This window comes from Zophobas morio, unplaced genomic scaffold (genome assembly GCF_036711695.1).
Source record: "Zophobas morio isolate AGI-343-1 ecotype UQ-CSIRO unplaced genomic scaffold, CSIRO_AGI_Zmor_V1 ptg000012l, whole genome shotgun sequence".
In the NCBI taxonomy this organism is placed as follows: Eukaryota; Metazoa; Arthropoda; class Insecta; order Coleoptera; family Tenebrionidae; genus Zophobas; species Zophobas morio.
The window spans coordinates 26856386-26879052 of NW_026972117.1; the positions used below are offsets into that span (position 1 = coordinate 26856386).

Here is a 22667-nt window from a genome sequence, read left to right on the forward strand (position 1 = left end):
TTCGGCAAAATCTTGAGATGACGTCTTCAAGTTTTTGGGCTTGATAAACAGATATAATTTGATTGAAAACCTACCATGTCAAACAGTAACTTCAAAACGTCTGCAATATTTCAAATTTTTTTTTGCAATTCTTGATTCAATCAATAAAATAAATTGACTCAGTGATTAATTTTTTTGAGACACCCCCTATAAGCAAAACTAAAAAATATGAATTGAATGATAAATCACAAGTATAGTCTCATCCTATTTTGGACATTTTAGATAGGATTCATTTGGCAAAATTTTGGGCTGACGTCATCAATTTTTTGGAGGGGATAAGTAAATATATTTTGAATAAAAATTTATTATGCTTATCATATGTTTAAATATCTGCAAGATTTCAAAGCATTCGATTTTGCAGATTCAAAATTAAATTGTAGGTGAAACGAAGTTCACGGGGTCAGCTAGTCTTTAATTATAACTAAAGATAATCTAATCAGTACATACGAGTGTGTACCTTCAGAAACTATTTACCTACAAAAATACGTGATGTATTTTTTGTTGGACAAATTTCAGTCAAAATAACAAAACAAAAAATATATTCCATTTACGGCTGTATTGTGGTACAGCTAGGTTTGGTCTGAATGTGTTTGAATTTTGTTCCACAATTTTAATACCACTAAATTTAAATTTTTAACGTATGAGTTAACGGCGTGTGTTTCATACATAACCACAATTTAAATCATTATAATTTTAACAAGTATTCCCTGTTTCATCCGTGTTTTAATGCCATAATAATTCACTAAAAGCATATTTGACCATTAGTTTGTATTAACTGTACCCATTTAACTATTATTGTAATTTTCTGCAGTAAAAGCTTTGTGAAATATGCTATAGTTCGTCTATCATTTACCACTACAATTTACGGTAGTAATTTACATCGATTTAAGGTCGTAAAGGTAAAACAGGAAAGATAAGCAGTTAATATTTTATCTGATTTAGTGAATTTACTGCAACTGGATTGATTCAACGAAAAAGAAACATATATTAGAGACATTGGGTTATAGATCTATATGTAGAGCTTTACTAGACTAACCGCAAGCAATCGATGTACATTTCAGGGGAATTTATTGGTGTTCTGTCGGTTTACTAATGACGTTATGCAAAGCAAGTGGTTTGATACTAAGTTGAGCAAAGGTTACAGTTCATTTTCAAAGGAGATAACAGAAGCGCACAGATGCAAGACAGGTGAAATTACCTGAGAATAATCCTTTGAATTATGAGTCGATAACTTCTGACGTGCGATTCCATTCTCTAGCGCTCCAGTTTATGTGTGATTATTGGCAAAACTCGCAGCAGGAAAGGGTTTTTTTTCAGAATTACATTCGCCCGCACAAATGCGGACATATTCTAAAATTTAGGAAAGAAATAACCGATATAAAATTGTGCGCTTTCTCGAAAATCGCTTCGGATGAACATTGTCGAAGCGTAAAATTCGATTGGAAAGAAATAGATAGATGCATTGCAGATGCTATTGTTGGACGAGAAGCTGATATTTCAAGTAGGATCTTAGGTTCGCCATATTACACATTATATGCGCTTGGTTTCTTATAGGAGAAGCTACGTCAGCAATATTATTTTTCCAAGTTGAGAAGCAGAGAATATAAATTTTTGTTACAAATTTGTCCCGGACGAGTTTGAGGTCGAATTGAGTGGAACACAAATCGTGTTGTCATTTTTACTAGCATACTGCCACGTTCTATAACACAGTGAAACGGAAGTAATAGGATCACTCGGTTATGATATGATAATGGTGAGGCTCGGTTGAGTTTCCAGAATCACGGATAATGCGAGAAATTCGATATACGTGGAGTTATTTATACGCGACTGTGGGAAAGTGGAAAATGTATCGCCTTCTAATAAGATGAATAACATAAAATTTCTTGCTCTGCCTCCTTTTCACGTATCATTGATAATCCTGAGAACTTCTTCAACTCGTGTGCCAATAAAAAATACCCCAAACTAAACCTATGAATTTAACGCTCATTTAACATTATCAAAACAAGATAATTCTTCCTATTTGTCAATGTTTTTATAGCCAAAGTTCAAACAAATGAAGATCAATGTCTTGAACGGCAAGCCAAATAAGAATGCAGTGTTACACAAGCTGATAGATATCACATCGTAAATGTGACCCAAAAACAACAATTTTGCAAAAGATATTTTAGAAAAAGAAAACTGAATTCAATTATTAAGTTAAACTCTGATGCAGACAGAAAAGTTTGACTGCTACCCATACTAAAAAATAGTAAACGTTATTTTAAGAAAATTGCTGTAAAAAGCTTTTCTTTGACAATGTTAGAGCCAATGTTTAATGGTAGGTATATCTTACAATTCAAATATCGATTTCTTATGTTTGTGACATCCTAGATATTGGTGAAGCTATTGAAATGTTGAATATAAAGCCCTTTCCGATTCTGCATAATACTAAACAAATAATAATCAATTACTTCCTTGATTCATTGTTACTTTTTGAATGTTTATTTATTTATTTAAAGCCAATATGTAGTAGCAAAATTAAGGCAGATAAAAGAAGCTATCGATCAAAAATAAGTTTAGCATAGTTCTGCTTCTGAAATAATTAACCTGCCCAAGTGACTTCTGAAATACGAGGGTGGTCTGAAAAATTCTTTCCTTAACAATGAAGGCACAAATTTAGAATTTTGAATTTACATATTTAATTTTTCAACATAATCTCCTTTTAGGTCAACGCACTTGGTCCAACGACGTTTCAAAGCCATAATCTCCTCCTTAAAATAATTCTCCTCCAAGTCACCAAAATATTCTTCTACAGCAACAATTGTCTCTTAATTAAAAAAAAAAAAAAAACGCTGACCGGCGACGAAGGTTTTCAGTATGGAAAAGACATGGATGTTGAAGGGTACCAAATCAGTGGAATAAAGGGCAGGGGATGTTCCAACAATTCAAAATTCAGAAGTCTCAATTTTACCATTGCCAAGACACTTTTGTGCATAGGTGCATTGTCCTGATGAAAAAATACTTTTTCCTTCTGTAAACCAGGTTGAACTAAAGATTAGAATATTATTTGCCCATTTTAGTTTTGCCCTTCTCAAGGTAATCAATAAGCAAAATATCTTAGTAATTTATGTATGTCTTTATCATGCAAAAAAAAAAACAGATGCCATAACTTTACCTGCTGAAGGAACGGAATTTGTTCTTTTAATGGTGAATCCATGGTTGTAAATAATTGAACAAAATCAGTCGTATTCTTGTTAAAACATTCCAAATACTGATCAGAAAGTTTCATACCCATTGGTTTTTTTCAAATTTAGTTCTTCGTGCAAGATATATCTAACACGTTCTATTGAAAATCCTATACCCTCGGCAATTTCACGTACCTTAACCTGCCCTTTTTCAATACTTTCTGGAGATATTTCACTTTTTGGCTGTCTATCTCCGTAAAGTTTTAGGAACCTAGCGTGAATTTCTATTGATGTTAATCCCTCTTTTACAAAGAATGTTATTATTATTATTATTATTATTATTATTATTATTATTGTAAAATGCGATCGGGCAGAGGTTACTACCTGTTATGCCCGCGCTCACTAATGGGAGTACTCAATAAATAAAGCGTATGAAGTAAATATGTTTAACTACGATTAAGGTTTTCGTCAATATGATTATCGTACTTCATTTTAAAGGTGGCTGTACTTGTACTTTGTACAACTTCTGCAGGTAGAGAATTCCAGGCATTAAACACACGGTTAACAATGAAGAACTGTCTAACACTGGTACGAAACCGGTCTTTAAGAAGTTTGTATGAATGCCCTCGTGTCCGTCCGTCTGTATTGAGAGGAAATATATGCTTTATCGGAGAATTATCGTCTGTCAGAGCATTGTATACAGTTATCACGTCACCTCTAACTCGCCGATTCGAAAGCAGCGGAAGTTGCATAATTGATAATCTTTGGTGATACTGGGGTCTATGGTAGCCATAAGGAACACGCGTAGCTCGTCTTTGAACAGACTCGAGAAGATCTTTGTCGCGCTGGAATATGGGGGCCCACACTGCATGAGCAAATTCCAAGATCGGCCTAACATATGTTTTAAACAATTTAGAAAAAGTTAACGGATCAGTTTTAGTAAATACTTTACTTATGAGGTAAAGTACTTTATTGGCTTTTCTTGTAACTTGACTAATATGGTCGGACCATGATAATGTGGAAGTTACCAGAACACCCAGGTCAGTACAGGATTCATACCTTCTAAGCTCAAGATTATTAATATAATACAGATGTCTTGGATTGTTCGCTCCAACAGACAACACTTTACACTGGTCGACGTTAAGTGGCAGTAACCATTCATTTGACCAGGTATAGACGGTTAAAAGATCCCTACACAAAACTAGATGATCATTCGCTGAATTATAAATTTTTAAGTCATCAGCAAACATCGCAAAAGGAGATTTCAGTCGAACACCTAAGTCGGCTGTATAAACTGTAAATAAGAATGGACCAAGCACTGATCCTTGCGGCACACCACTTAAAACTCTAGTTATGTTATAATAACTGGATGTTAATTTTTTTTCATTTTTAAGAATATGAAAAACACGTGTGGTTTAAAAAAGTTGTGTTTAAAAAACTATTAATTAAAATCACTTGCCTCTTTGAAGTCAAAGAAGATTAACAAAACTCTCGTGTCGGTGCCTTTGATGTTTTGCTGGTCAATTTTGGTGACCTTCAGCCATTTTTTTGAGGTGCTTTCACGCGGAAATTTTAAAAGTTGATTTTTATCAAAGCCTGAATGTTGACATAAATAATTTCTCTGTCATTTATGTCGAGAAAATTGGTCACACGTAAATTTGTCGCATGGTGAATTGACCGTAAGGTAAAATTCATCGTAAGTATTTTGTTTTCATAAAATTAAATTTTTTATATTTTGATTCTTAAGTTACAATAATTTTAAAAAATACTTAATACTATTGAAAAAAAAAGGGACAAGATGAGCAATTCGAGTTCTCATAGATCAATAAAACGCAGTGGAAATAAGACATTAATGTCACTGTCATTTGTTCTTTTTGTGTAAACAACTTGCACTACGCCGGACAAAAAATTTCAAAAGACGTCAAATTATATCGACTTTTAAAATGTTATTTTGGCTAGCATTGTTAACAAAATAAAATCAAAGTACCAAAATTTAAAATTTATTTTATAACGTGAGTGTCAGAATGACAATAAGGGGCCATTTACAACAAGGGTTTCTAAAATGGCATGGTTAGTGTGTATGAAATAAATAACGACAGACGTTTGTTTTAAGAAATGCAATGTACGCCTACAATAAACAAAGATAGAACAGTGCGGTACAGCTTTACTAAACACACTGTCTGTGCACTTTGGTGAACCTGCGCACTAGAAATCATTTTCCCCATTTGGTGACAGTGACCCTTCTTGTTCAACTTTTGTTAATCTTCTTTGATATAGTCATAAAATATGTACCAGGCTAACACGAACAAAAGTTTTCCGATAGCGTTGTCCTCTCTGGTCGAGGCCGAAAACATATCAAACCACCCTCGTACTTATTTCGAAAATTTCTTTTAATTATTTTTTTTAGTTTAAATTTTATTTAACATTTTATTCTACAAGATATAGCACTCAATTACAGAAAACAATTTAAAAAGAAAATAAGCACAAGAGTATCAATTATAATCAATAGCATCAATAAAAGAACACAACACTGAAATTTTATATATGTATAATACATACACTGGTTATTTATGAAAAACTAAATATAAATATTTGACATAAAATATACTCCAAAACATTAAAAAGAACTTATGGATGTTATGAAAAGGTACGTACAAAATAAAATCGGTAATTGGTGTAGGAATAAAAATAATTGAAATTCGGGTCCAAATTTGTTGCACGTCTGTAAGAAAAGGATCATTTTTTGGTTGTTTAGCAACATTTAGTCCTAACAAAAGATTTTTTTTATTGTTTAACAATAATAAAATTTTGACAAATAAAATTGACGTTCGCTAGTGAGCTGTTGAAAGTATCGGTAATGACTGGTCTCATCTACGCAATGTTTGCGACAAAAAATACAAAATGGAGCACAACGGTCACTACCGACCCCTCTCAGTCACTACCGACCCCTATCGGTCATTAGCGATACCTTCTACAACTCACTCATGTATGTTTGCCTGCCTTAGGCTTGTAAGGTTAAGGGCCGGTTGCATAAACGCAAATCAAATTTAATCTCTGATTAACTCCATAGTAACGATTGTTATTATCATAGTTACAATTGTTCTTAATCAGAGATTAAATTTGATTTGCGTTTATGCAACCGGCCCTAAGTCCTTCCAATATTAGACAACCACTGAAATATGCTGTACTGATGAGACCTAAGAAGTCCTAAACTGCAATATGCAGATGTTCATTGTGTTGTTGTTGTTGTTTTCTTTTTGTTGGTTTTGTTTTCAATTATTAATTTGTCATTGTCATATTAAATAGTTCTTTTCATCTATTTATTACGGAAAAACAACAGCTTGTTTTATTAATATTAATGCACCATGATTAATGACTGAAGGTGAATTCCACTCTCAATCGTTAATAAGAAATCAGAGAGTAAGCCCAATGTATTGTCTTTGCCATTTCTATTGAAACATCACCTGTTGATTTTGGTTAAAATTTAGCAATTGGTAACAGCTTTCGGTTGATTGACAACGGCTTTTAGTTAGAAAATTGTATGAATATGAACGTTGCCAAATTTACGATTAACAAGTGGTGTTTCAATAGAAATGGCAAAGACTATACTCCCGCATCAAGTGCGTGCACTGTTGCCAAATGTACTTTTATAAAAATATTTTTTGTAATCTACATCATAAAGAATGTTTGTATTATTTTTTCGGATTCTGAAAACCCTCGTACATGACGTACTGAATAATTAAGTCGTCATTTTCCAGACATCCGGATATAAACATACGGAACTTAAAAATGTATAATTTATAACTACATAATTATTATAATCTAAAGTAATCGAAAAGTTGTCTCATAAATCTTGTAAGGTGTACTTCATTTAATTTTGTCTGCCATAATTTTAACTGTGTTGAATTACTGTATAAGTTACAACAAAAGCTGCCCTTGTTACAAGTACTTATGAGCAAAACAAAAAATACTTAAATTAAAAGTCAGAGATAAATGTGTTCACCCATGTAATGTACGCCAGGAATTTTGCGTGTTGGTCGAAGGAGATGTAATTACAAAAATATAAATGGGATAAATTTTTTATGAAATTCCCATAATGAACTCCAGGGACCTTTCCCCCTACTTCGTTATCTTACTTCAATGAATTATGACTGTAGTTCATTTGTGTAAATGTACAAAAAATTTGGATCTTCCCTTATGAAATCAAAGTGTAACGGAAGTGACTGCCGAATTAGGGTGGAAATTCATTCTTCTTCTTTATTTAAAGCGCGTGAAGATATATAACCCGAAATAAATCACGTACTTTATAGTGCATTCAATGCAAAAAGTGAGTCGCGAAAAAACTTGATTTGTGAGCCTATAGAAATTTTACTACGTTCTCTGGAAGATTTACAAAAGTTAAGTGGCTCTGAAAGTCTTTCCAACCGCCAAACAATACAATGCTTTTATTTCGTTCATATAAACCCTACAAACGTGATTCCTTTCCCACTTGAAACGTAAAGGCCCATTTATTTCTAATATATTACCTAACTAAATATCAACCGCTTTGATGTTATAGCTGTCATTGTTTTATTCATTCGTTTTTAGAAAATAGACATGTTTCTAACGAATTTTCACGAAAAATTATTTTCTTTTACGTGCGCCTACGTCTGTAACGTTTGTGTAAATATGTAGGTGTAGGCAACGTCATGCTTACCACGTCTTTTTATTTTGCTCCGACTTGAATGAAAAACAAATCAACATTAGTATTCGCCTTTCGGCATTGGCTTACAACAAAAGTAAGATTTTTTGTATCTTCCAGCTTGTCAAGGAAGCGAATTCGCTAGTAAACAGGAAGTAACCCCTTTCTTCTTGTCGTCCAGGCAATGAGGGGCAGTTGGCTTATGTAGAAAACAGTTTTTTTATTATTGTGATCTTATAAAAGCCCGTATATATTAAATTTATTTAATTTTACGAGCTTGTTTTGCTTGTTTATTACAAAAACGTCAATGATTATTTAAGTGAACAAATTCATTGCTGTGGTAAAAGTAAATGAGTGTTGTACAAAGGGAATTTCATTTTTGCTACCGTTATAACGGAAAAATGTCACAAAGGATAAAATGACGTAATGATGCATTATTTCTCCCATTATTCTTTCAACAGTTTCCAACATTTTACGTTTTCTAGTGCACCTGCATGTCTAGACGATGTTGTTAGCGTTGTAAGTAATTTAACATTCTTCAGCTATAGAGTGTAATAAGAAGTTATGTTCATTTTTATTTAAACTCGGTGGATTTCTCACAAATTACCCTAGGCAGCTATCAACAGCATTGACTTTTTGAAAAGTACTTAGTTGCGTGTAAATAGTTTAATTCACACTCCTGTAATTTGAACAATTAAAGGGAATACATCAGAGGTCGTCTATTTTCAATTTTAGTAATTTCTGCTTTAAGGTTGTTCCCATTGCGGAATCGACAAAAAACAACGCCGGTCATTTAATTCGTTATAACAACCGAGAGAAAACATAAAATGACAAACTGCACTAATATGGAAAAAAGTCATTGCTTCCGTGTGTCACATTGTTGATTAAATGTGTTTAATTTTAAAAATAGAAGATTGAAATTGTTTTTAATACGTAATACCTATAGATTATTTTTACAAGAGTAATTGAATTGATCAGTTCTAAATTGTTGTCTATTTTTACCTAAAATGTAACACTAACTCCAATTGTGTATTCATAAAAAAATCTTTATACAATGTTACATTAACTTTAATCTATTTTTCTCAAGAAAATTAGACATTTAAAAAATAACGTTACAATTAATCAATTCTTAAAAAAATTCTACTGGTGATATTTCGCGTCCATTACAATGTAGCAACAGAATTAATAACGCGATTTTCACATATTTTTAGGTCAAATTCGTTGGGAAAAGGATTTTACCATTGGGTACAACTTTCCAGGAAACCAGTACGTTTAAACAAAAATTACTGATTTTGTGTTTTATAAAATAAAAAATTCGTTTCAATAATTTAAATTAAGGTCGTCAAGCACGTTGGTATTAGACAGCACTAATCTCACAGGTAGTTCAGAATTCCAGGAAAATGCGATATACCGTTTTTTAAATAATAATCAATCTAATAAAAAATATGGGTGCACGGATAAACCAGGTATAGATCCACAACATTTTGAGATGATGTTATCAAGTTTTTCGAGGGGAATAAAAAAAGTTAGAAATATACCATGTTTCGATAACCTTAAAAAGTCCGCAAGGTATCATAGCAGTCTCTTCTCTAATTACTGAATTAAAGTGTAAAATGTACGCTTTTTCTATTTAAAAAAAAATGAGACAGGTGAAACATAAGGCTAGACTAATAAATCACAAATATATAAATAAGGGTACAGAAAACAATTTTTACGTGAAGGTATAGGTACAGCAGTATGTTATTTAATAGATTTTATTTGTTCCAGGTGTGTACTTTTTAAGCTGAAAGAACAGTCTTCTGCGCGGATGGAAAGGTAGATATATCACTAATTTTGGTAATCTGACGTTCTATTAACTCAAATATTGATAACTAACTGTGTGTGTGAACACTTGATGTATGTGGTATATATTATGCATTCTATCGACAGAGGGGCTCTTAAATGTTGCCTAAACATTCTTAACAGGTGACGAATTTCTTAGGAAGAAAAAAAATCACAAGCTGTGCTTTTAAACCAGTTAGTTCATATATGTCTACGTAATTAATTATTTTATCGCTGCAAATGCGAAATAACTTACTATGATATGCAACTTCATAAAGATTAGAGAGAATTATTGTCCTTTAAATAATAGATTGACTTACAAGTAATAACTTAGTAAATTTTACAAAAATATAATAAAAAGTAAACCCCATTTAAAAAACAATCGTTACTTTTATTCAAAACGTGAAGTGCAAATATCAAATATATAATGTTTTTAAATAGTTCCATTACGACGTTAAGCGGCTGTTATACTCCAAGCACAATGAGCGGGCATAAGGAAATATTATGCCCTCTCATTATGCCCTATTTTGCTAAACCGAAATAAACAAAAATTAAAAAAAAATATTCTTTATTTAACTACATATTTATTTTTTTGACAACTTATTTAATTGTGGAAATAGAAATTACAATTTACAAACTTCCTATTTATACCAAAATTTTCAGGTAAAGTTAAACTCTTAGCGGGTTCTTCTGTTGGAATTATTTCTGCTTCTGCTTCCATTCTAGCACCTAATAAAGTATTATATAAAAACAGTTTTGGGCAGTATCTAGATATTTGTATCTATATAAAGTATCTAGATACATTTTTGGGTATCTAGTATCTGTATCTAGATAAAATCGAATTTAAGCACAAAATATCTGTATCTAGATACAAAATTAATGGCGCAGATTCAGATACATTTTTTTATTTCGCTTTTTTTTTCAGTAGTTATTAGTTGAGTTATACTAGTAGTAATTTTTGATACTTCATGTTGGTGATTTTGGTCACATAAACAAAAATAGAGGTAAAAGGTCCATTAATAGTGTTCTGTCACGGAAATTTTCATATTTTAAATACCATCATTTCCTACATTGTAGCCTTCAATACATATACATCTTTAAATATACTCCTGAGGGGTAAAAAATCTAAGCCATGGTAAGATGGTATTTTAAAAACCATAAACCACAATTCACTATTCACTGCGTTTTGCGCTTATTCGGGCAATGCATTTTATCTGTGTACCTGAGCAACCCGGGTCCGGTAGGCCCGCTGGTTGTATTTGTGTTATTAAATAAGAGTAATTTTAATAGTAAAAATATTTATTTAAGGTATGTTATTATTTTTAGAAAATAATAATTGCGTGTTACATAATGATTAATTTTTTCAATTAGCACAAATTAGTTTTGTAATCGACTAATCGAATGTTCAATACATATATTTCTCTCGCATAAATCGCATATTTATTACTGTTTTATATCTTTATTTTTCAGACAAATGTAGCATCTTTTCCTGTTGCCACACGTGTCATTTCTTCACTTTTTCATTGTTGGACCTAACGCGAGGCGGGCTTGGCAGGTCCGTTTTGCCCTAGAATTTGCCGATTATGTTTAAGTGTAAATCTTGGGCAATAAAATTAATATTTTTACAACCCTCGGTAGAATAATCTATCGTGATATATTCACAGAAATCGTGAAACGAGATTAAAATAAAATGACTTTCAACAAAAATCTGAAAATTTAAAGTTGCACTTTGGTGATTTCGGCCTGCCAGGCAGCCTTTGATCCTATAAGGGGCTTAAATACCTTTCTGAGAAATTGTACTTATTTTGCCTTAAACGGAACCAGCAGTTCTTCCTAAAATGTATATACCTGCCGCACCGGGATAGACGATTACCGGACGGTCATAAAAACATCGTAAGCCGATATTGATTTTCTAATTTATGACAGGTTGCCGACAACAGACCTTCAGCACAGAATAATCATTTCCCGTATTCTTTTGAAATATTATTTTTAATGCTGGAGATAATTATTAGATATACTCAAACACAATTTGGACGCTGTAGTATGGGAATAAAAACAAAAAAAATATTCTTTTTAAGTGTACGTAATAAATATTGCACAATTTGCGACACATCAAACAGCGAAGCGATGGCCTATTGCAGGAAAAAAGAAAATATTTTTCAGTCTTGAATAACTATGCTACAGCAAAATGTTTATTTTTTAAATTTAATACCACAATCCCTTCTTCTGCACCTGTGGAACGGGTGTTTAGTAGCGGAAACCAAATTCTGATACCAAGAAGAAATAATTTAGGTGACAATACGTTCGAAATGTTGTTAATTTCAAAAAAATCATTAAACAATACATAAAAAAATACATAAACATGTTTTCAGTTATTTTATTCGCCAAACCTTCAAAAAGTATATGTTTTCTTGTATCTGGATCTAGATACATTTCGAAAAAATCGAAAACAATCTGTATCTAGATACTTTTAAAAGTATCTGTCCCCAACACTGTATAAAAATCTAGAATTATATGTATTTGATTCACTAACCTCGTCGTTGTATGGATAACTCTCGGTTATTTTTGATCTCTGCTTTGGAGGAGGCCTGAGATTGTGTTGTCACAGAGCTGACAATGAAATTAGCTGATTTATTTTTTGACGTATAATTTTCAGGTTTCAAATGAAGCACCTGCCTCCACCAACAATCTTGCAGAGGTGCGTCGTAAACAATGCCCTGTGTATTCTTTAGCATTTTCTAAATTCAAAAACTTTGCAATGGTTATTGGTACACTACCTAACGTATTTTTGCCGACTGGTTGTCTGATGCACTGATTGCTACGAAATGTTAAGAATAATCTTCTCTCTGATCTTGTCTTTAATCTTGTTGCAGCATATTTTCGAACTATTTCTAAAGCACGAATTTCTTTTTGGTAAAAATTTCAGCTTCAGCAATAATTTTACAATAATAATTGATAACACAACCTTTATCTTCAATATCGTCTACAGTGAGCTTAACCATCTCAGCTGTCCTTAATCCTCCAAAAAGACAACAACTACCTTTAATGTATAAAAGTTTCGTATCTAAACATATATAACTCTCAAAAAGTAACTCATTTTACCTTATGAAGTAAATATCTGTCATCGGGAGTATCTTTTTAAAATTGCATGACTTGTTCGCCAGTCAAAACTCGGGTTTTTTTGCCACATAACCTTTTGAGTTTTTTTTTTTAAGATGTCAAACGATGGTAATTTGAAATGTCTATGTTGTCGTTTACTGTTACATTTGCCTTGACCATCGAATATTTCGACCATAAGGAACTGGGTGAATGTTTTTCTGATTAAAAATGAAGAACACAGTTAAATAATCATTTTATAAACTGAATAATTTAACAATTCTTGGAAATAGCCATCATAACTATCTCGCTGATAAGATTTACTGAATCTTCCATCTTCCAACTAAGGAAAATTTTGTATTCTTTTTCGTATATGGATCTTGATGTTCCAGGTAACACATTTTCATTGGCTTCTTGCACTTTCTTCAAAATGTGTCCTGGAATTTCACAATTTTCCTCATTCATTTCCGCTGTCGAAAACATACTTGTTGACACCGCGTGAACAACGGGCAACTTGCCCTCGAATATAAATATCTTCATTATGCTCTTGGTACATAAATAACTATTATAGTACTTTCGACTTATAGATCTTGTCGACCAATCAGATTATTCCTGCTCTACTCTCCTACTCTTAAAAGTAACAGTGAAAAAATGACTAATGGGTTGTGCTCATAAACATTAGCAAATGCTTTTGCTATACTGCAACCCTTTATTTCTAACGATATTTTTTTACTTGTCCCGTAATTAAAACTAAAGCATTTGTGTGCCTTTTATAAATATCAGTCATTATTTGCGGATATAGCATGTAGTAATTAAACTAATGGCAAACAGCTGAGTTTTTTCAGTTCATTTTTTGAACATATGTATTGTTAATTCACGATGATAGCAAACTACACAGTTGAGAGTTTTCTTTACTTCAGAATTACAAATGATTTTGGTGATTTTTTAAAAATAGCAGGATAAGTAATAATAATTTTAAAATGGGACCTTCGTTATTAAAATTCTAGCTTTCAGACAAAGAAATCTTCGTGACTATACTAGCTGATTTATATTATTAAGTGCAGACTAATTAATGTTTAATTGTATAAATATTTAAGCCACCATATTACGTTTACATCCTCTAGATCCATCACGTGTTGATATGTGTGGTAAAACAAGACAAATCACCATTCATTGCCTTCATCACTTCATCGTGTTAAAAGAATATTCAAATTAAACATAGTGCTGAAAACGTAAATGATATGCATACTGCAATATTATAGACTCCATTATTTATACACCGAATTATAAAATTTAATTTTTCGAATTTTACCGGTCCTGATTTAATCAGTAAAACAAATTGACTCATTCACTATTTTTTTACAGTCACCCTGCATAAGTAATTCTAAAAAATATTAATGCAATAATTGTAATGACTCATCATATTTTGCACATTTATTTGGCAAAATTTTGAGATAACGTCATCAGTTTTTAGGGGGGCCGTAAAAGCATATATTTTGATTAACCATGTTTCAAATAAACTTCAAACGTTTGCAATGTTTGTTTTTTCTACAAAAATCTGGATGCCTAGGGTAAAAACGTCACTCGGATTCATAAACTACAAGTGGAAAATTATGTTATTTTATAAAATTTAAATAACATTTACTATTGTGAAACTTGGAGTCGGTGCAGTAATTGTGGAAATTATATGTTTAGTAAAAACGCAGACAAACAGACGGAAACGGAAGAATTATTTTTTTTTATTCTCTGCGAGTCATAAAACGTAGAGAAAACATGAAAGTAGCCATTTGTCGAATGGCCAATCTTAGCTTACGCTCAAAATGTAAAAGGGGATGAATTATTTAATCACAAGTAAAAGAGTGCATTATGCTACATGTTTCATAATTAATAAAATTTTGTATGACATGGTCCTCGTTTTAGCAGGGGCCCATACATCATTTGTCACACGTACGTACAATAACACAAATAATTTCTGTGTAAAAAGAATCACTTATGAATAAAATAAATTGGGTCATTGATTAATTTTTTTAAACATGCTCTACAAGCACTGTACAGCACATGTACATATTACAAGTAAGGAAGTACAGAATAAACTTCAAGCGAGATAGCTACATCAAATTTTTGGAAAGAATAGGTGGACATAAGGTTAAAAACCAACATCGTCAAATTTGAGCACGGTCACACATATTCTGGTTAGTGGTTTACCATCTACACGATATTCTTAAAATACTTAGATCTAACATTTTACGGCAATCAATCCAGAAGTTTTGAAGTTTATCTGTCTAATAATATCGTCAACTGACAACAAAGAGCGATAAACGACAGCGAGGCGGAAAAGGGAGACGTACTTTTTTATTATAGAATCTAGAAAAGATTGAGGAAACATGAAATTAGGCATCGTCTAAGTAAAAGAAAATCATTCACACTTAGATTGTTCTACCGGCTAATAGTTTGGCTACAGATACAGTGCGATTGTGGCTTAATTGCGATACGAATTCGTCACAATGCAGGCAGTAATCCCGTTACCTGGCCAAGACCTTCTCTCATTGTAAGAATAACAACTAAAAAAACATTTCAATTCGATACGTGACTACTCTAGCTGTCTATCTAACATGCTATTGATGCTTGTATTTATTGAATTTTGTGAGGATCCGCTGTAAAATGCTTATCAAGTCACACTTGTAAACGCACAACGTGTTAAGCCGAACTTTATCTTAGTGTGAGATTGGAAAATCGCCAACCACTAGATGTCTTCTGCATATATTTCTGCAGGATCTTTCTAAAACAATGAAGAGCAATGTACCTTTATCGAATTCATAGTGTGAGCTCTAAATTGGATGACACATGTAGCGTTATAAAATATATTAAAGTCGCCTGCATGTATGGAACTTCGAAAACAACATCAGTTTGTAGAATTATAATACAATTGGAACTTTATTGCATTATGTCACCATCATTCATTTCGCGTTTGTCTGAAAAGTTGTCGAAGTCTCCAGTTTAATAGGTAACCTCACTTTGAAGAACTTGAAAAGAAAACGTATCTTGTTTTCCCTTGCACCTTGTCGTAAAAATTCTTCCATGGGTTAAAAAGCTTGCCCTCCCTGAAAGATTCGGTGACAATTGACAAACCATAACTCCCATTAAGAATAAAAACAGAGTGCTGAAAGCCCCTTGAGAAAATTTTCTCAAACTTTGCAAGTTAAGTTGGTTGTCGCCACCGACGCAACGTAGAAACTGAATGAGCTAACACGCAAACCACGGAGGCCTCCTACAAGCCTATGGTCTAATGCCTAAGTTGTACGTGCTTGCGCCACCATCCCTGATTAATGAGGTCTGTGTGCGGCAGAGGATGACCTCACGTTGGCCGCGTACCCGTTCACCATCTTGCCTAATTAGATTAGGGTTCAAGCACTCGACACACTCAACTTGTACAAGTGGTGAGCTATAGCAAATGGAGAATGCGGACAATTATATATTTTTAAAGTTTTAGATGTGAATTTAGAATTTTAGTTAACAAAAATAGAACCTTTTTTAATTTTTGTTAATATTACTAGGATTTATTACAAGCAGTAAAGAAGATATTTACGGTCAAGCCATTGGAAAATTTTGCAAATGAAACTGTAAAAATTTCCTTGGTCAAAAATACTAGAAACTGATATTTTTAACTTAAAGGATCCGTGATGTAAAGTTTAAAGAAGGCTACTATTTGAATGTTTAAAAGTATTTGATCTATATTCTCTCAAAAAATTATTTAATATCATCTAGCGTACGCTTATCGCTAAACTAAGTACAGTTCCCCGTCAGTATCACTGTAAAATCATTTACTCTCCAAAGACTGAACGTATTACGCCGTAAAGCTCTTTACGGTATATTTCGCTCAACAATTTTCCAGGCAAGAAGACAGCATTATGATCTTGCTACGTTTTTGCCGATTATTCTCTGTTCTTACCCTTTCTTGCACAGAATAATCTATCAGCTTTATACTTACTACGTTCTTGCTTGGAAAATTACACATACGTACATCTTGAGGTAATGGGCTGATAGTCTTCTATGACATCGGTTGCGGCTTAGGAAAATGGCAAAGAAACAAGGTAAATTGGGTAAACCTCAAATTTTAGAGACACAAGCACATATGGTAAAAAAGCACATGCAGTGTACCTACTGAAAAATGTATTACCTTAATCGTCGAGTCTAATGGTTCAAAATTTCCGTATTGTTGTGATTTTACAAATATACAACACAAATAGTGATTTTTTTTTCAACATTTGTAGACTAAAACAAAAACAATTTATTTTTTCTCTACATTTTAAAAAACAAAAATGCTGGGTTATAGAAATTCAGATGTCCTCGTTTTTGTTCTCTTGAAAATCTAGTAAATTAAAATAAAATTTATTGTTTACACAAAACTGTAAACGGGGATGTATCAAAAATAAAATTAAAAAAATTAAATGTTGATGACGTCATCACAAAATTTTGTAATGGAAAAGCTCACTTGAAACATAGCATTGCATGCATCATTAAAAAAAATTAAATTCGGAAACTCAAATTTGATAATCTTTCGAACGAAGGAAGTTCTGTTTAAATAACCTTAGCCAAGTTTTTCTAATTTAAAATTATCTTGTATGGTTTCAGTGAAAGAGAGAAAAGGCACTATTCTGTTTTCAGATCTTTAAAATTAATTTAACATTAAACGAATATCATTGAGATCACACTAAAAAATTCACAGTCTAGGTTGAAACAATGACTAGAATAAATTTAACAGACGAAAAATTGTAAAGTTGTTTCGCAAGTTCTGAATAAGTAATTAAAGTAGTTAGTAAGAAGACATAGTTAGCTAAACCAAGTTAAGTTAATTAATACCTTTATGAAAATAATGTGGATTTGTCAGTTAACCTTAAAACCAGTATAATCGTAGGAGTCAAAATAATGATGATGACTAGTATATAAATAACGTCAAAGTGCACATAACAATGTACACACACACATATGGTAGCAGTATTGTTAAATTATTCGGTGAACAGAATTTTAGTATTGAATTTTTTTTACAACTGTCGGGAAAGTTACAATAATAAATTCATTTATATGAATTACGACTTTCTTGTATACATGTTTCGCAATATTAGGAATAAAACTTTTTGTTAGTAATAACCTTTTAAAATAAAAGTAACGAAGTGCCCATTTAATCAGCGATCTTTCTTCTTAGTAAAATCAGAACGCCGACTCAGTTAAATTATTTAAATTGGCAAAGTTCGGAGTAAGTTTTAAATTCTTGAGTAACTTACACAGATAATGTTTTTTATGGAATGGAAATAAAAGTGTGGAATATTTATAACCAGCTTCTTATTCTGTCAGATCTATGTTTTACAAACTATTCCATCTCACTTGCGGTTAAGATGTAAAATATTAGTCAAATAACAGTCGGTGTGACAAAATTCTTTATTATCTACGATAATATGCTTATATCAAATTCATCAAATTATTTGAGCTACAATTTTATTGTATCATGTGTGTATACAGGGTTATGATAAAGTAAAGCACAAAATTTATAAAAAAAAAGCACTGTATTTGTTTTTGAATAAAATGCAAAAACATATCAACCTGCTTATTTTACTGTCCACCTTTTGAAATTTGTTAAAACATTTTACGCCAAATTTGTAAAAGCTATGATGTCATCAATGAATTTTTTTAAATAGGAAGGTATAATTTTGATCGCATTATTTGATAAAGCTTATTTTTCTGCCTGTGAAAATGTCGGTTGATGTAGGGGTTGGATAAAAAAAAATTGAGACAATTAATAAATAACAAAATAAACTTGATTTTAATGATACTTATTAAATAAACAGAACAAGACGTTGGAATAAAAATGTATGCTATAGAAATTGCTCAAACTGTTCCATTCACATCTGCGATGGTAGACCTGACTGACGGAATTTTCAATACTCTGGAGACTTTACGAGTCATTTCATGACGAATTCGTGCTTTCAAATCGTTTAAATTATCGTAAGTGTTTTGATCTTTTTAAATGTCTCCATAAAAAGATCAAGGGGTGTCAGATCCGGAGACCTAGGGGCCCCTTCTATTGAAAATAAAAAATAGAAAATAATTACTTATTCCGTGTCTTATTTTATAATTAGATTGATTCTAAAATTTAGTTACATATATAGTTTAGTATAACTCTTTATAACGACAGCTAAGACCATGGAATCTTTTTCCAGTTTTGAATTGTGGATATCTACAAACATTTTTCAGGATTTCTCGATACTAATTTACCGCAAATCCATTTGCAATACATTATTTTGATCTTGCAAGTAAATCTATAAATAGAACTTATTTTTAAATTAATTAAAACTTTAAATTTTGTTTCTTTTAATCGAATAAGGCGGCTAGGAACTCCTGACAAAACAACGTCGTTCTTTTACACAGAACTGTTAGTGATTTGTTCACTACCTTTTAACACTGCCTCTCCATTGTTCGGGTGTTTTACAAACTTTAGCTTTGTGTGAACAAATAAAATTTGATGATAGGAAAGGTAAAAGTGATACTACGAGTGTTGGTCCACAATCTAGCGTATATGATTTTGCATTAAATTTAATCAAAATTATTTTCGTGTTCAATAAAAATAAACTTTACCCGAAATTATTAGCACACATTACGCTTAAAAGCTATGGTAATTAATTAGAGACAAATTACCTCTTTCTTACAATATAGGAATGTTGATATTTTTATAAAATTAATCCCTTGTTTAACTTCTAATGACTAGCAAATTGGCTAAAAATTCGATTTTACAAAACAATACGAAAAACATGTTCCACTTGACTTCAACAAAAAAAAGTAATATTAAAATGGAAATTTTTAAACGATTAGAAGTACCTTTTAAGTGCGTAGTTTTCATAATTTTACTATTCAGGTTACCTTTACCAGATTCATTTCACTGCGGCAGGAATCCTAGAAAACGTAAAAAATAAATTTCCAAGCACTGCAACATTCTTAGATGAGTTTTACGAAGTTATTTCTCAGTAGCAACATTAGTAAATTAAAGCTCCGTAAATTAACAATAACAAAGCTGATTTATCCCATAATGTACAATATACGTATTATATTACCCGAATATTTTACTTGCAGTTGCATGAAATTTTAGTTATCTACATATACAAATTATCTCATCACCATATAACAAATAATAAATTAATTGTGTCAACAGATATCTGTTTATTTTTTCCATTTCACTCTGTGACAACACATGTTATGTGTTTTGTTGGGAGTTATCCGTTAGCGAATTGTATTGGTAGAAGATTAAAGAGAAAAATTTCAAACTCATTAGGGTTGGAATATGGAAGCTTTAGGGATATGTTTATTTCGTTGAACATTTAGCCCTCCACTGGAAAGATTGTTTACAAACTGTTACATTGTTATTTAGAATTAATCTAAGTATTTTGATACGCTGTGGTTGCAAGTAGCTACATTGCCAAGGGTCCTATTTGAGTTCACTTTTTAATAGGCGGTCTAAAATACAGATGTCAAAAAAAATTGGTCTAAAGAGTTTAGACAGTACTTCCCTCGCTGTCGGAAACTTGACGACTGCATGCCTATTGTGTTTTTTTTCTCATTACATTTTTGTAGTGGGAATTTAAAAAAAAATTGCGATGACGTCATCAACATTTTTGCAAGGACACGTATATCAGTTGGGATAGATGTAGTGTAATACTAAGAATAAAATTATTATATTCTCAAATTTTCGGGAAAATGAATTGGGTCGTTTGAATATTGATTTGTAATAATCAATAAAATAACGAAACAATTTACTCACGTATACCTACGTATCAGAGGCAACTGAAAATCGTGTATGTATAAACATTGTTAATTTAAGATGACAGGCGTAACAGCATACGTGAGAGCCAAACACAGAAACTGTAAACAAAACGACCGTCGGTTTTATTGCTTCGACTTCCGCTTATTATATAAAACATTGGGTTTTATTTTAATTCTTGACGGTGAAATTCACAATTGGTTGATTATAAACATGTCTATTTCACATTCGCGGAATCAAGTGAACGCATAAAACAAATGCAGGTCTGTAATGTTAAAGTCGATGTAAATAAGCGTGCTACCCTTATGTTTCAACCGAGTTTTTCCTTTAACAAATTTTGTGTCTACCAAATTGGGTTGGTTGGGGTGTAATACTAATAATAAGTGTTGCCTTTAATTTAATCAATAAAATAAATTGACTTCATTAATTTTTTTGAACTACCTCTTAAGAAAATCTAAAAAATATGAATGGAATGATAAATGACAAGTACAAACTCATCGTATTTTTTGCATTTTAGATAGGATTTATTCAGCAAAATTTAAGGGTGACGTCATCAATTTTTTTAGGAGGGATGAACAAATACATTTTGAACAAAAGTTTACCATGCTTATAATAACTTTAAAATATTCCCAAGATTTCAAAGCATTCGGTTTTGTAATTCCTGATTAAATCGATAAAATAAATTCACGCCTTCATTAATTTTTTTGAGTCACCCTGCATATGCAAATCCAAAAATATGAATGGAATGATAAATCACAAGTACAGACTCATCATATTTTGTACATTTTAGATACGATTTATTCGGAAAACTTTTGAGCTGACGTCATCAGTTTTTTGTAGAAGATAACCAAATATATTTTGACTAAAAATTTATTATGCTCTTTATAACCTTAAAACATCTGCAAGATTTCAAAGCATTCGGTTTTGTAGTTCCTGATTAAATCAATAAAATAAATTTACGCATTCATTAATTTTTTTGAGTCACTCTGTATATGCAAATCCAAAAAATATGAATGGAGTGATAAATGACAAGTACAGGCTCATCATATTTTGTACATTTTAGATATGATTTATTCGGCAAACTTTCGAGCTGACGTCATCAAGTTTTTGGAGGGGATAAGCAAATATATTTTGACTAAACATTTATTATGCTCTTTATGACCTTAAAACATCTGCAAGATTTCAGAGCATTCGGTTTTGTAGTTCCTGATTAAATCAATAAAATATATTTACGCATTCATTAATTTTTTTGAGTCACCCTGTATATGCAAATCCAAAAAATATTAATGGAGTGATAGTTCACAAGTACAGACTCATCATATTTTGTACATTCTAGATATGATTTATTCCACAAACTTTTGAGCTGACGTCATCAAGTTTTTGGAGGGGATAAGCAAATATTTTTTGACTAAAGATTTATGATGCTCTTTATAGCCTTAAAACATCTGCAACATTTCAAAGCATTCTGGTTAGCAGATTAAAAATTAAATTTCAAAATGTTGTTTTATAATTTTGATTTTTTTTCCAAAAATCTGGACGTTTCGGGTGAAAAGTCGATTCAGAGTTGTAAACTACATGTGTAGGACTATGTTATTTTATACAATTGAAAACCCATTTACTATGTACAATTTTGAAGTGACGTCATCGCTTTAGTGGTGGGGATGATTCGACAAATTTTGGTTAGCGTTTTACCATCTACATGACATTCTTAATATAAGTACAAAATTTCACAACAATCGGTCGAGTACTTTCGGAGATTATCTGTCTAATAAAAATCCGTGACAACAGACGGACAGACGGACAGACGGACAGACGGACGGACAGACGGACAGACGGACAGACGGACAGACGGATCATGTAGATGGTAAAACGCTAACCAAAATTTGTCGAATCATCCCCACCACTAAAGCGATGACGTCACTTCAAAATTGTACATAGTAAATGGGTTTTCAATTGTATAAAATAACATAGTCCTACACATGTAGTTTACAACTCTGAATCGACTTTTCACCCGAAACGTCCAGATTTTTGGAAAAAAAATCAAAATTATAAAACAACA

At 31.8% G+C, this 22667-nt stretch overlaps 1 protein-coding gene across 2 annotated transcripts in view; it reads left to right on the forward strand.

The window, feature by feature from the left end:
* The window catches only part of LOC135128122 (nephrin-like), a 488435-nt gene that overhangs the window by 216337 nt on the left and 249431 nt on the right, over nucleotides 1-22667 (forward strand). Inside the window, exon 2 of one of the 2 annotated variants that reach the window (XM_064054984.1) lies at nucleotides 9652-9699. The exons of the other annotated variant lie outside the window; for it this stretch is intronic. The gene's annotated coding sequence lies outside the window, so the exon portion shown is untranslated. The remainder of the gene's footprint in view (nucleotides 1-9651; nucleotides 9700-22667) is intronic. 2 annotated transcript variants of the gene reach the window in all.